This window comes from Crinia signifera, chromosome 2 (genome assembly GCF_055691185.1).
Source record: "Crinia signifera chromosome 2, ASM5569118v1, whole genome shotgun sequence".
Taxonomy (NCBI): Eukaryota; Metazoa; Chordata; class Amphibia; order Anura; family Myobatrachidae; genus Crinia; species Crinia signifera.
This window is the reverse complement of record NC_139218.1, coordinates 102,801,930-102,816,626: the sequence shown is the minus strand read 5'-3', so window position 1 is coordinate 102,816,626 and position 14,697 is coordinate 102,801,930. Positions and strand designations below refer to the sequence as shown.

Genomic DNA, 14,697 nt, shown 5'->3' with positions numbered 1-14,697 from the left:
TCATCATTTCCCACATTGCATTCAAAAATAAATCAGTGGCTTGCAACTGTAAGCAATTCAGCTGTTACTATTTGCTAATACCCATTTTAAAACAAATATGCTGCAAACAAAATTGTTTTAAATGCATCAGTCCTCATAAAAATAAATCACTTGTACAAGATTAAAAGTCAAACGCAAATACTCATTCAAAAACATTTTTCTCTACTAATCAACGTTCAAATTCAGCAACATAAAGATATGTAGACCCATATTTACTCAAACACACACAACTACAGCACAAAATTGCCATAACGTATAGTGAAAACTGGAAACAACCACTCTGAATGAGCTCTCTCCTACCACTTTTTCTATTTCAAAAAGTAGCACAGTCATCAAAAGCAAGCAACATCCATAAGAAACAGAGTTGCCAACTGCCTTCATGCTGAGAAGAGAGCCCTTTAACTCATCATTGTGGTTGGTGAGTTTGGACACTTTCGAGCACATTTCTCCCATCATTGCCTATAGAAAAGATCCCTGAAAGTATAGTCTTAATTCCCATTTGTTGATGGTTTAGCTAGACCATAAGAATCAGTATTTAAAGTAATGGAGACATTTTTGTACCATTTTTGAAAGTGGGTAATCGTAGTGTTACCCAATTTTCACAAACATAACCTGCTCCACAAATTGAATGATTAAAGTATACAAACTATAAATGGTTTGTTGTAAGTCTAGAGACATTTTAAAATAGAATTATTTAGCAGATTATAATATTGGCATACATAAAGATGTTGGTCTTAAATATCAAACAGAATACTTAGCAATTAAAATAATGCACTAATATTACTATCGAAAATCTATTGGTAATTTCATCATTTCCCACATTGCATTCAAAAATAAATCAGTGGCTTGCAACTGTAAGCAATTCAGCTGTTACTATTTTGCTAATACCCATTTTAAAACAAATATGCTGCAAACAAAATTGTTTTAAATGCATCAGTCCTCATAAAAATAAATCACTTGTACAAGATTAAATGTCAAACGCAAATACTCATTCAAAAACATTTTTCTCTTCTAATCAACGTTCAAATTCAGAATCGTAAAGATATGTAGACCCATATTTACTCAAACACACACAACTACAGCACAAAATTGCCATAACGTATAGTGAAAACTGGAAACAACCACTCTGAATGAGCTCTCTCCTACCACTTTTTCTATTTCAAAAAGTGGCACAGTCATCAAAAGCAAGAAACATCCATAAGAAACAGAGTTGCCAACTGCCCTTATGCTGAGAAGAGAACCCTTTAATTCATCATTGTGGTTGGTGAGTTTGGACACTTTCAAGCACATTTCTCCCATCAATGCCTATAGAAATGATCCCTGAAAGTATAGTCTTAATTCCCATTTGTTGATGGTTTAGCTAGACCATAAGAATCAGTATTTAAAGTAATGGAGACATTTTTGTACCATTTTTGAAAGTGGGTAATCGTATTGTTACCCAATTTTCACAAACATAACCTGCTCCACAAATTGAATGATTAAAGTATACAAACTATAAATGGTTTGTTGTAAGTCTAGAGACATTTTAAAATAGAATTATTTAGCAGAGTATAATATTGGCATACACTAAGATGTTGGTCTTAAATATCAAACAGAATACTTAGCAATTAAAATAATGCACTAATATTACTATCGAAAATCTATTGGTAATTTCATCATTTCCCACATTGCATTCAAAAAAAAATGAGTGGCTTGCAACTGTAAGCAATTCAGCTGTTACTATTTTGCTAATACCCATTTTAAAACAAATATGCTGCAAACAAAATTGTTTTAAATGCATCAGTCCTCATAAAAATAAATCACTTGTACAAGATTAAAAGTCAAACGCAAATACTCATTCAAAAACATTTTTCTCTTCTAATCAACGTTCAAATTCAGAATCGTAAAGATATGTAGACCCATATTTACTCAAACACACACAACTACAGCACAAAATTGCCATAACGTATAGTGAAAACTGGAAACAACCACTCTGAATGAGTTCTCTCCTACCACTTTTTCTATTTCAAAAAGTAGCACAGTCATCAAAAGCAAGCAACATCCATAAGAAACAGAGTTGCCAACTGCCTTCATGCTGAGAAGAGAGCCCTTTAACTCATCATTGTGGTTGGTGAGTTTGGACACTTTCGAACACATTTCTCCCATCATTGCCTATAGAAAAGATCCCTGAAATTATAGTCTTAATTCCCATTTGTTGATGGTTTAGCTAGACCATAAGAATCAGTATTTAAAGTAATGGAGACATTTTTGTACCATTTTTGAAAGTGGGTAATCGTAGTGTTACCCAATTTTCACAAACATAACCTGCTCCACAAATTGAATGATTAAAGTATACAAACTATAAATGGTTTGTTGTAAGTCTAGAGACATTTTAAAATAGAATTATTTAGCAGATTATAATATTGGCATACACTAAGATGTTGGTCTTAAATATCAAACAGAATACTTAGTAATTAAAATAATGCACTAATATTACTATCGAAAATCTATTGGTAATTTTATCATTTCCCAAATTGCATTCAAAAATAAATCAGTGGCTTGCAACTGTAAGCAATTCAGCTGTTACTATTTTGCTAATACCCATTTTAAAACAAATATGCTGCAAACAAAATTGTTTTAAATGCATCAGTCCTCATAAAAATAAATCACTTGTACAAGATTAAAAGTCAAACGCAAATACTCATTCAAAAACATTTTTCTCTACTAATCAACGTTCAAATTCAGAAACGTAAAGATATGTAGACCCATATTTACTCAAACACACACAACTACAGCACAAAATTGCCATAACGTATAATGAAAACTGGAAACAACCACTCTGAATGTGCTCTCTCCTACCACTTTTTCTATTTCAAAAAGTGGCACAGTCATCAAAAGCAAGCAACATCCATAAGAAACAGAGTTGCCAACTGCCTTCATGCTGAGAAGAGAGCCCTTTAACTCATCATTGTTTTTGGTGAGTTTGGACACTTTCAAGCACATTTCTCCCATCATTGCCTATAGAAATGATCCCTGAAAGTATATTTGTTGATGGTTTAGCTAGACCATAAGAATCAGTATTTAAAGTAATGGAGACATTTTTGTACCATTTTTGAAAGTGGGTAATCGTATTGTTACCCAATTTTCACAATCATAACCTGCTCCACAAATTGAATGATTAAAGTATACAAACTATAAATGGTTTGTTGTAAGTCTAGAGACATTTTAAAATAGAATTATTTAGCAGATTATAATATTGGCATACATAAAGATGTTGGTCTTAAATATCAAACAGAATACTTAGCAATTAAAATAATGCACTAATATTACTATCGAAAATCTATTGGTAATTTTATCATTTCCCAAATTGCATTCAAAAAGAAATCAGTGGCTTGCAACTGTAAGCAATTCAGCTGTTACTATTTTGCTAATACCCATTTTAAAACAAATACGCTGCAAACAAAATTGTTTTAAATGCATCAGTCCTCATAAAAATAAATCACTTGTACAAGATTAAAAGTCAAACGCAAATACTCATTCAAAAACATTTTTCTCTACTAATCAACATTCAAATTCAGAAACGTAAAGATATGTAGACCGATATTTACACAAACACACACAACTACAGCACAAAATTGCCATAACGTATAGTGAAAACTGGAAACAACCACTCTGAATGAGCTCTCTCCTACCACTTTTTCTATTTCAAAAAGTGGCACAGTCATCAAAAGCAAGCAACATCCATAAGAAACAGAGTTGCCAACTGCCTTCATGCTGAGAAGAGAGCCCTCTAACTCATCATTGTGGTTGGTGAGTTTGGACACTTTCAAGCACATTTCTCCCATCATTGCCTATAGAAATGATCCCTGAAAGTATAGTCTTAATTCCCATTAGTTGATGGTTTAGCTAGACCATAAGAATCAGTATTTAAAGTAATGGAGACATTTTTATACCATTTTTGAAAGTGGGTAATCGTATTGTTACCCAATTTTCACAAACATAACCTGCTCCACAAATTGAATGATTAAAGTATACAAACTATAAATGGTTTGTTGTAAGTCTAGAGACATTTTAAAATAGAATTATTTAGCAGATTATAATATTGGCATACACTAAGATGTTGGTCTTAAATATCAAACAGAATACTTAGCAATTAAAATAATGCACTAATATTACTATCGAAAATCTATTGGTAATTTTATCATTTCCCAAAATGCATTCAAAAATAAATCAGTGGCTTGCAACTGTAAGCAATTCAGCTTTTACTATTTTGCTAATACCCATTTTAAAACAAATACGCTGCAAACATAATTGTTTTAAATGCATCAGTCCTCATAAAAATAAATCACTTGTACAAGATTAAAAGTCAAATGCAAATACTCAATCAAAAACATTTTTCTCTACTAATCAACGTTCAAATTCAGAAACGTAAAGATATGTAGACCCATATTTACTCAAACACACACAACTACAGCACAAAATTGCCATAACGTATAATGAAAACTGGAAACAACCACTCTGAATGAGCTCTCTCCTACCACTTTTTCTATTTCAAAAAGTGGCACAGTCATCAAAAGCAAGCAACATCCCTAAGAAACAGAGTTGCCAACTACCTTCATGCTGAGAAGAGAGCCCTTTAACTCATCATTGTGGTTGGTGAGTTTGGACACTTTCAAGCACATTTCTCCCATCATTGCCTATAGAAATGATCCCTGAAAGTATAGTCTTAATTCCCATTTGTTGATGGTTTAGCTAGACCATAAGAATCAGTATTTAAAGTAATGGAGACATTTTTGTACCATTTTTGAAAGTGGGTAATCGTATTGTTACCCAATTTTCACAAACATAACCTGCTCCACAAATTGAATGATTAAAGTATACAAACTATAAATGGTTTGTTGTAAGTCTAGAGACATTTTAAAATAGAATTATTTAGCAGATTATAATATTGGCATACACTAAGATGTTGGTTTTAAATATCAAACAGAATACTTAGCAATTAAAATAATGCACTAATATTACTATCGAAAATCTATTGGTAATTTTATCATTTCCCAAATTGCATTCAAAAATAAATCAGTGGCTTGCAACTGTAAGCAATTCAGCTGTTACTATTTTGCTAATACCCATTTTAAAACAAATATGCCGCAAACAAAATTGTTTTAAATGCATCAGTCCTCATAAAAATAAATCACTTGTACAAGATTAAAAGTCAAACGCAAATACTCATTCAAAAACATTTTTCTCTACTAATCAACATTCAAATTCAGAAACGTAAAGATATGTAGACCGATATTTACACAAACACACACAACTACAGCACAAAATTGCCATAACGTATAGTGAAAACTGGAAACAACCACTCTGAATGAGCTCTCTCCTACCACTTTTTCTATTTCAAAAAGTGGCACAGTCATCAAAAGCAAGCAACATCCATAAGAATTAGAGTTGCCAACTGCCTTCATGCTGAGAAGAGAGCCCTCTAACTCATCATTGTGGTTGGTGAGTTTGGACACTTTCAAGCACATTTCTCCCATCATTGCCTATAGAAATGATCCCTGAAAGTATAGTCTTAATTCCCATTTGTTGATGGTTTAGCTAGACCATAAGAATCAGTATTTAAAGTAATGGAGACATTTTTGTACCATTTTTGAAAGTGGGTAATCGTATTGTTACCCAATTTTCACAAACATAACCTGCTCCACAAATTGAATGATTAAAGTATACAAACTATAAATGGTTTGTTGTAAGTCTGGAGACATTTTAAAATAGAATTATTTAGCAGATTATAATATTGGCATACATAAAGATGTTGGTCTTAAATATCAAACAGAATACTTAGCAATTAAAATAATGCACTAATATTACTATCAAAAATCTATTGGTAATTTCATCATTTCCCACATTGCATTCAAAAATAAATCAGTGGCTTGCAACTGTAAGCAATTCAGCTGTTACTATTTTGCTAATACCCATTTTAAAACAAATATGCTACAAAAAAAATTGTTTTAAATGCATCAGTCCTCATAAAAATAAATCACTTGTACAAGATTAAAAGTCAAACGCAAATACTCAGTCAAAAACATTTTTCTCTACTAATCAACGTTCAAATTCAGAAACGTAAAGATATGTAGACCCATATTTACTCAAACACACACAACTACAGCACAAAATTGCCATAACGTATAATGAAAACTGGAAACAACCACTCTGAATGAGCTCTCTCCTACCACTTTTTCTATTTCAAAAAGTGGCACAGTCATCAAAAGCAAGCAACATCCATAAGAAACAGAGTTGCCAACTGCCTTCATGCTGAGAAGAGAGCCCTTTAACTCATCATTGTGGTTGGTGAGTTTGGACACTTTCAAGCACATTTCTCCCATCATTGCCTATAGAAATGATCCCTGAAAGTATAGTCTTAATTCCCATTTGTTGATGGTTTAGCTAGACCATAAGAATCAGTATTTAAAGTAATGGAGACATTTTTGTACCATTTTTGAAAGTGGGTAATCGTATTGTTACCCAATTTTCACAATCATAACCTGCTCCACAAATTGAATGATTAAAGTATACAAACTATAAATGGTTTGTTGTAAGTCTAGAGACATTTTAAAATAGAATTATTTAGCAGATTATAATATTGGCATACATAAAAATGTTGGTCTTAAATATCAAACAGAATACTTAGCAATTAAAATAATGCACTAATATTACTATCGAAAATCTATTGGTAAATTCATCATTTCCCACATTGCATTCAAAAATAAATCAGTGGCTTGCAACTGTAAGCAATTCAGCTGTTACTATTTTGCTAATACCCATTTAAAAACAAATACGCTGCAAACAAAATTGTTTTAAATGCATCAGTCCTCACAAAAATAAATCACTTGTACAAGATTAAAAGTCAAACGCAAATACTCATTCAAAAACATTTTTCTCTACTAATCAACGTTCAAATTCAGAAACGTAAAGATATGTAGACCCATATTTACTCAAACACACACAACTACAGCACAAAATTGCCTTAACGTATAATGAAAACTGGAAACAACCACTCTGAATGAGCTCTCTCCTACCACTTTTTCTATTTCAAAAAGTGGCACAGTCATCAAAAGCAAGCAACATCCATAAGAAACAGAGTTGCCAACTGCCTTCATGCTGAGAAGAGAGCCCTTTAACTCATCATTGTGGTTGGTGAGTTTGGACACTTTCAAGCACATTTCTCCCATCATTGCCTATAGAAATGATCCCTGAAAGTATAGTCTTAATTCCCATTTGTTGATGGTTTAGCTAGACCATAAGAATCAGTATTTAAAGTAATGGAGACATTTTTGTACCATTTTTGAAAGTGGGTAATCGTATTGTTACCCAATTTTCACAATCATAACCTGCTCCAAAAATTGAATGATTAAAGTATACAAACTATAAATGGTTTGTTGTAAGTCTGGAGACATTTTAAAATAGAATTATTTAGCAGATTATAATATTGGCATACACTAAGATGTTGGTCTTAAATATCAAACAGAATACTTAGCAATTAAAATAATGCACTAATATTACTATCGAAAATCTATTGGTAATTTTATTATTTCCCAAAATGCATTAAAAAATAAATCAGTGGCTTGCAACTGTAAGCAATTCAGCTTTTACTATTTTGCTAATACCCATTTTAAAACAAGTACGCTGCAAACAAAATTGTTTTAAATGCATCAGTCCTCATAAAAATAAATCACTTGTACAAGATTAAAAGTCAAATGCAAATACTCAATCAAAAACATTTTTCTCTACTAATCAACGTTCAAATTCAGAAACGTAAAGATATGTAGACCCATATTTACTCAAACACACACAACTACAGCACAAAATTGCCATAACGTATAATGAAAACTGGAAACAACCACTCTGAATGAGCTCTCTCCTACCACTTTTTCTATTTCAAAAAGTGGCACAGTCATCAAAAGCAAGCAACATCCATAAGAAACAGAGTTGCCAACTGCCTTCATGCTGAGAAGAGAGCCCTTTAACTCATCATTGTGGTTGGTGAGTTTGGACACTTTCAAGCACATTTCTCCCATCATTGCCTATAGAAAAGATCCCTGAAAGTATATTTGTTGATGGTTTAGCTAGACCATAAGAATCAGTATTTAAAGTAATGGAGACATTTTTGTACCATTTTTGAAAGTGGGTAATCGTATTGTTACCCAATTTTCACAATCATAACCTGCTCCACAAATTGAATGATTAAAGTATACAAACTATAAATGGTTTGTTGTAAGTCTAGAGACATTTTAAAATAGAATTATTTAGCAGATTATAATATTGGCATACATAAAGATGTTGGTCTTAAATATCAAACAGAATACTTAGCAATTAAAATAATGCACTAATATTACTATCGAAAATCTATTGGTAAATTCATCATTTCCCACATTGCATTAAAAAATAAATCAGTGGCTTGCAACTGTAAGCAATTCAGCTGTTACTATTTTGCTAATACCCATTTTAAAACAAATACGCTGCAAACAAAATTGTTTTAAATGCATCAGTCCTCACAAAAATAAATCACTTGTACAAGATTAAAAGTCAAACGCAAATACTCATTCAAAAACATTTTTCTCTACTAATCAACGTTCAAATTCAGAAACGTAAAGATATGTAGACCCATTTTTACTCAAACACACACAACTACAGCACAAAATTGCAGATATGGGATTCAGATCACTGGACCATGCGCTGATAAGCAGCTAGTGGAAACCAGACAAAAAAGTGAACAGCCAATTCACACACAAATACAATACCATACAGGATATGAATGGTTTCCTCAGCGCTAATATAAATTCTTTCTTGTTCTTATGTGAGTTACACCCAAAAAGAAGAAAGAAAAAACACAATAGTGTAATATTGTTAACAGAGAATTTTAAATGTGATACGCCTTTAAATGTTGAAGACTCGTACCAGATTTTTTGTCTACCTGATTAACAGTAGACAAATGCGCTTGTGATTTGAGGGGGATAATTCACCACCGAGGGAATCCACTCTGTCTTCTATTTCCCGTATTTCAGACTCAAAGGGATGAGAAAGACATCATGGTGCAATACGTTTTATTTAATAAAAACAATTCCTTTTAAAATCCACGCAAGGTATATAACAGAGGACTCTCACCATTTGCGCATGTTCACAATGCAATTGTAGACCATAAGAGCTTAAGATGTAACAAAGCAGGCGTCCCTGGAAACTCCTTCGCAGTGATGAGAGCCTCTGCAATCCTCCTCAGCGTGTAGATAGCCGACCGGTTTCGATACAAAGTATCTTCTTCAAGGCTGGTGTATGAATGACACCCTGTATGGGTTTTTATACCCCAATGGAGTAATGCAGAGGCTCTGCCTAATTCCAGACATGGATTACCTATCCATTATGGGTCTCCAGGGATGACATACAATACATACAAAGTCCGTTACACATATTATAGCAATCCCCGCTGCCGCAGCTGTTCTTAATCTGACATATCTCATGCCGGAGACAGCGCTTCCGGCGTCATCGTCTTTAGCCGGATATGACGTTTGCGTTCCAAAAGATATGCGTCTGGTGACCATCACCGGATGTGAAGTATGCGTTCCATTTGCCGATTTGCGTTCCACGCTGTACGGAAGTGGAGTTAATGTCACTCCGTTTTCTCTGTCTAATGTCCTTTGATAGCGTGGATAGCAGCATATATTCTATTCAAAGTGCAGGTGCTTATGTGTCCTCGGGAGAAGGGGCATAAAATTCAAGATATTAGCGAGAATCATGTTTAGCATATCTTTAAAATGGTAACGGATAAAAACATTACATTAATATCAAACAGAATATAAATATAATAAAAAATTGATAAAAATCATAGAAACCATTTAGTCTCAAAATCCTTATTTAGTCCTCCAGGTATGAGTGTCCCATAATTAAAAATTATGGACATCTCACATTTCGCTAATTTCTTATTAAAATCTCCCCTTCTTGTACCTGGGGTTACTTTTTGTAAAATATAAAAAAAAAATTATTTCCTTAGTATTGCACTGGTGGGAATTTTTAAAATGTGCTGATAACGCATGCACATCTAGACCTTTCTTAATATTCCTAAGATGTTCGCTGAGTCTGATTTTGAACGGTCTTGTAGTTCTGCCAATATAGAACTTGGAACAATTACATTCGATAGCATATATCACATTGTTCGAATGACAAGTCAAGAAATCTCTTATTTTGAAAATTTTGCCATTAATCTCGAGCACCTCTTTTTTCATTCCAAAAGTATTGGGTATATTTTTACATCCAACACAATCCCCGCATCGATAAAAACCTTTAGATGAAACAATCGATTTTTGGGGGGAAGGTGGGCACATGCTTTGGACTAGTTTATTCTTCAGATTCGGTGCTCGTCTGAAGATAATGTTGGGGACTGGGGGGATTTTATCTCCAACCACCGGATCCTTTTGGAGAAGGGACCAATGTTTTTTGAGTATTTTTTTAACACTAAAGTGCTGAGATGAAAAATTGGTTATAAAAGACCACTTAAAACGTTCGGATTGATCACGTTCAGTCTTTCTTTTTTTGACCAGCAGATCGTCTCTTTTTAATTGTTCAACTTTAGTTATGGTACTATCTACAGATTTTTCCTCATATCCACTATTCACGAAATTTACTTTCATTTCATCTGCTTGTTTCAAATAGACTGAGGTGTCTGTACAATTTCTCCGAAGTCTCTGTAATTGGCTCATTGGTATGGTATCGAGCCATTGTTGTTGGTGACAACTTTCTTTATTAATGTATGACCTGGAATCTGTTGGTTTTACAAAATTACGTGTCTTAATAGTGCCATCTTCAATATAGATGACTAGGTCCAAAAAGTTGACATGATTTTTACTAATGTCAAAAGACAGTTTAATGCCCCTATCATTAGTATTTAGGTACTCGCAGAAAAGGTCAAGGGTCTCTCTGTCACCCTTCCAAAGAAAAAGAATATCATCTATATACTGCCACCATGAGACCAGGTTTGCCCCATATGGGTGGTGGGACCAGATATAATCGGTCTCCCACGCACCCATAAAAATGTTGGCATAACTGGGGGCAAACCTGGTACCCATGGCGGTCCCCCTCTTTTGTATATAGAAATCCTCCTTGAACAGGAAGTAGTTGTTGTACAAGATAAATTCAATGCCTTTTACCAAAAATTCTTGTAAATTATGTTCTAAATTGGTTCTCTGTAAGGCCTTTTTAACCAAAATTTTCAAAATAAGAGATTTCTTGACTTGTCATTCGAACAATGTGATATATGCTATCGAATGTAATTGTTCCAAGTTCTATATTGGCAGAACTACAAGACCGTTCAAAATCAGACTCAGCGAACATCTTAGGAATATTAAGAAAGGTCTAGATGTGCATGCGTTATCAGCACATTTTAAAAATTCCCACCAGTGCAATACTAAGGAAATAAATTTTTTTTATATTTTACAAAAAGTAACCCCAGGTACAAGAGGGGGAGATTTTAATAAGAAATTAGCGAAATGTGAGATGTCCATAATTTTTAATTATGGGACACTCATACCTGGAGGACTAAATAAGGATTTTGAGACTAAATGGTTTCTATGATTTTTATCAATTTTTTATTATATTTATATTCTGTTTGATATTAATGTAATGTTTTTATCCGTTACCATTTTAAAGATATGCTAAACATGATTCTCGCTAATATCTTGAATTTTATGCCCCTTCTCCCGAGGACACATAAGCACCTGCACTTTGAATAGAATATATGCTGCTATCCACACTATCAAAGGACATTAGACAGAGAAAACAGAGTGACATTACCCCACTTCCGTACAGCGTGGAACGCAAATCGGCAAATGGAACGCATACCTCACATCCGGTGATGGTCACCAGACGCATATCTTTTGGAACGCAAACGTCATATCCGGCTAAAGACGATGACGCCGGAAGTGCTGTCTCCGGCATGAGATATGTCAGATTAAGAACAGCTGCGGCAGCGGGGATTGCTATAATATGTGTAACGGACTTTGTATGTATTGTATGTCATCCCTGGAGACCCATAATGGATAGGTAATCTATGTCTGGAATTAGGCAGAGCCTCTGCATTACTCCATTGGGGTATAAAAACCCATACAGGGTGTCATTCATACACCAGCCTTGAAGAAGATACTTTGTATCGAAACCGGTCGGCTAGCTACACGCTGAGGAGGATTGCAGAGGCTCTCATCACTGCGAAGGAGTTTCCAGGGACGCCTGCTTTGTTACATCTTAAGCTCTTATGGTCTACAATTGCATTGTGGACATGCGCAAATGGTGAGAGTCCTCTGTTATATATCTTGCGTGGATTTTAAAAGGAATTGTTTTTATTAAATAAAACGTATTGCACCATGATGTCTTTCTCATCCCTTTGAGTCTGAAATACGGGAAATAGAAGACAGAGTGGATTCCCTCGGTGGTGAATTATCCCCCTCAAATCACAAGCGCATTTGTCTACTGTTAATCAGGTAGACAAAAAATCTGGAACGAGTCTTCAACATTTAAAGGCGTATCACATTTAAAATTCTCTGTTAACAATATTACACTATTGTGTTTTTTCTTTCTTCTTTTTGGGTGTAACTCACATGAGAACAAGAAAGAATTTATATTAGCGCTGAGGAAACCATTCATATCCTGTATGGTATTGTACAGCACAAAATTGCCATAACGTATAGTGAAAACTGGAAACAACCACTCTGAATGAGCTATCTCCTACCACTTTTTCTATTTCAAAAAGTGGCACAGTCATCAAAAGCAAGCAACATCCATAAGAAACAGAGTTGCCAACTGCCTTCTTGCTGAGAAGAGAGCCCTTTAACTCATCATTGTGGTTGGTGAGTTTGGACACTTTCAAGCACATTTCTCCCATCATTGCCTATAGAAATGATCCCTGAAAGTATAGTCTTAATTCCCATTTGTTGATGGTTTAGCTAGACCATAAGAATCAGTATTTAAAGTAATGGAGACATTTTTGTACCATTTTTGAAAGTGGGTAATCGTATTGTTACCCAATTTTCACAAACATAACCTGCTCCACAAATTGAATGATTAAAGTATACAAACTATAAATGGTTTGTTGTAAGTCTAGAGACATTTTAAAATATAATTATTTAGCAGATTATAATATTGGCATACATAAAGATGTTAGTCTTAAATATCAAACAGAATACTTAGCAATTAAAATAATGCACTAATATTACTATCGAAAATCTATTGGTAATTTCATCATTTCCCACATTGCATTCAAAAATAAATCAGTGGCTTGCAACTGTAAGCAATTCAGCTGTTACTATTTTGCTAATACCCATTTTAAAACAAATACGCTGCAAACTAAATTGTTTTAAATGCATCAGTCCTCACTAAAATAAATCACTTGTACAAGATTAAAAGTCAAACGCAAATACTCATTCAAAAACATTTTTCTCTACTAATCAACGTTCAAATTCAGAAACGTAAAGATATGTAGACCCATATTTACTCAAACACACACAACTACAGCACAAAATTGCCATAACGTATAGTGAAAACTGGAAACAACCACTCTAAATGAACTCTCTCCTACCACTTTTTCTATTTAAAAAAGTGGCACAGTCATCAAAAGCAAGCAACATCCATAAGAAACAGAGTTGACAACTGCCTTCATGCTGAGAAGAGAACACTTTAACTCATCATTGTGGTTGGTGAGTTTGGACACTTTCAAGCTCATTTCTCCCATCATTGCGTATAGAAATGATCCCTGAAAGTATAGTCTTAATTCCCATTTGTTGATGGTTTAGCTAGACCATAAGAATCAGTATTTAAAGTAATGGAGACATTTTTGTACCATTTTTGAAAGTGGGTAATCGTATTGTTACCCAATTTTCACAAACATAACCTGCTCCACAAATTGAATGATTAAAGTATACAAACTATAAATGGTTTGTTGTAAGTCTGGAGACATTTTAAAATAGAATTATTTAGCAGATTATAATATTGGCATACATAAAGATGTTGGTCTTAAATATCAAACAGAATACTTAGCAATTAAAATAATGCACTAATATTACTATCGAAAATCTATTGGTAATTTCATCATTTCCCACATTGCATTCAAAAATAAATCAGTGGCTTGCAACTGTAAGCATTTCAGCTGTTACTATTTTGCTAATACCCATTTTAAAACAAATATGCTACAAAAAAAATTGTTTTAAATGCATCAGTCCTCACAAAAATAAATCACTTGTACAAGATTAAAAGTCAAACGCAAATACTCATTCAAAAACATTTTTCTCTACTAATCAACGTTCAATTTCAGAAACGTAAAGATATGTAGACCCATATTTACTCAAACACACACAACTACAGCACAAAATTGCCATAACGTATAATGAAAACTGGAAACAACCACTCTGAATGAGCTCTCTCCTACCACTTTTTCTATTTCAAAAAGTGGCACAGTCATCAAAAGCTAGCAACATCCATAAAAAACAGAGTTGCCAACTGCCTTCATGCTGAGAAGAGAACCCTTTAACTCATCATTGTGGTTGGTGAGTTTGGACACTTTCAAGCACATTTCTCCCATCATTGCCTATAGAAATGATCCCTGAAAGTATAGTCTTAATTCCCATTTGTTGATGGTTTAGCTAG

General features: G+C 33.7%; 13 non-coding genes across 13 annotated transcripts; all 13 read right to left on the bottom strand.

Annotated features, from left to right (window-relative positions):
* Positions 1-313: 313 nt before the first annotated feature.
* On the bottom strand, positions 314-529 carry LOC146061238 (small nucleolar RNA U3). Its single transcript, XR_014470767.1, has one exon. It is a non-coding gene; the product is annotated as a small nucleolar RNA U3 (small nucleolar RNA).
* Positions 530-1,159: 630 nt separating this feature from the next.
* Positions 1,160-1,375, bottom strand: LOC146061386 (small nucleolar RNA U3). The gene has a single exon (XR_014470898.1). It is a non-coding gene; the product is annotated as a small nucleolar RNA U3 (small nucleolar RNA).
* Positions 1,376-2,005: 630 nt separating this feature from the next.
* LOC146061416 (small nucleolar RNA U3) lies at positions 2,006-2,221 on the bottom strand. Its single transcript, XR_014470922.1, has one exon. It is a non-coding gene; the product is annotated as a small nucleolar RNA U3 (small nucleolar RNA).
* Positions 2,222-2,854: 633 nt separating this feature from the next.
* On the bottom strand, positions 2,855-3,067 carry LOC146061410 (small nucleolar RNA U3). Its single transcript, XR_014470916.1, has one exon. It is a non-coding gene; the product is annotated as a small nucleolar RNA U3 (small nucleolar RNA).
* Positions 3,068-3,684: 617 nt separating this feature from the next.
* Positions 3,685-3,900, bottom strand: LOC146061066 (small nucleolar RNA U3). The gene has a single exon (XR_014470620.1). It is a non-coding gene; the product is annotated as a small nucleolar RNA U3 (small nucleolar RNA).
* A 630-nt stretch (positions 3,901-4,530) lies between these two features.
* LOC146061145 (small nucleolar RNA U3) lies at positions 4,531-4,746 on the bottom strand. The gene has a single exon (XR_014470688.1). It is a non-coding gene; the product is annotated as a small nucleolar RNA U3 (small nucleolar RNA).
* Positions 4,747-5,376: 630 nt separating this feature from the next.
* Positions 5,377-5,592, bottom strand: LOC146061199 (small nucleolar RNA U3). The gene has a single exon (XR_014470734.1). It is a non-coding gene; the product is annotated as a small nucleolar RNA U3 (small nucleolar RNA).
* Positions 5,593-6,222: 630 nt separating this feature from the next.
* LOC146061001 (small nucleolar RNA U3) lies at positions 6,223-6,438 on the bottom strand. Its single transcript, XR_014470563.1, has one exon. It is a non-coding gene; the product is annotated as a small nucleolar RNA U3 (small nucleolar RNA).
* A 630-nt stretch (positions 6,439-7,068) lies between these two features.
* Positions 7,069-7,284, bottom strand: LOC146060999 (small nucleolar RNA U3). Its single transcript, XR_014470562.1, has one exon. It is a non-coding gene; the product is annotated as a small nucleolar RNA U3 (small nucleolar RNA).
* Positions 7,285-7,914: 630 nt separating this feature from the next.
* On the bottom strand, positions 7,915-8,130 carry LOC146061250 (small nucleolar RNA U3). The gene has a single exon (XR_014470778.1). It is a non-coding gene; the product is annotated as a small nucleolar RNA U3 (small nucleolar RNA).
* A 4,631-nt stretch (positions 8,131-12,761) lies between these two features.
* On the bottom strand, positions 12,762-12,977 carry LOC146061270 (small nucleolar RNA U3). Its single transcript, XR_014470796.1, has one exon. It is a non-coding gene; the product is annotated as a small nucleolar RNA U3 (small nucleolar RNA).
* Positions 12,978-13,607: 630 nt separating this feature from the next.
* On the bottom strand, positions 13,608-13,823 carry LOC146061392 (small nucleolar RNA U3). The gene has a single exon (XR_014470903.1). It is a non-coding gene; the product is annotated as a small nucleolar RNA U3 (small nucleolar RNA).
* A 630-nt stretch (positions 13,824-14,453) lies between these two features.
* On the bottom strand, positions 14,454-14,669 carry LOC146060946 (small nucleolar RNA U3). The gene has a single exon (XR_014470514.1). It is a non-coding gene; the product is annotated as a small nucleolar RNA U3 (small nucleolar RNA).
* Positions 14,670-14,697: the final 28 nt, after the last annotated feature.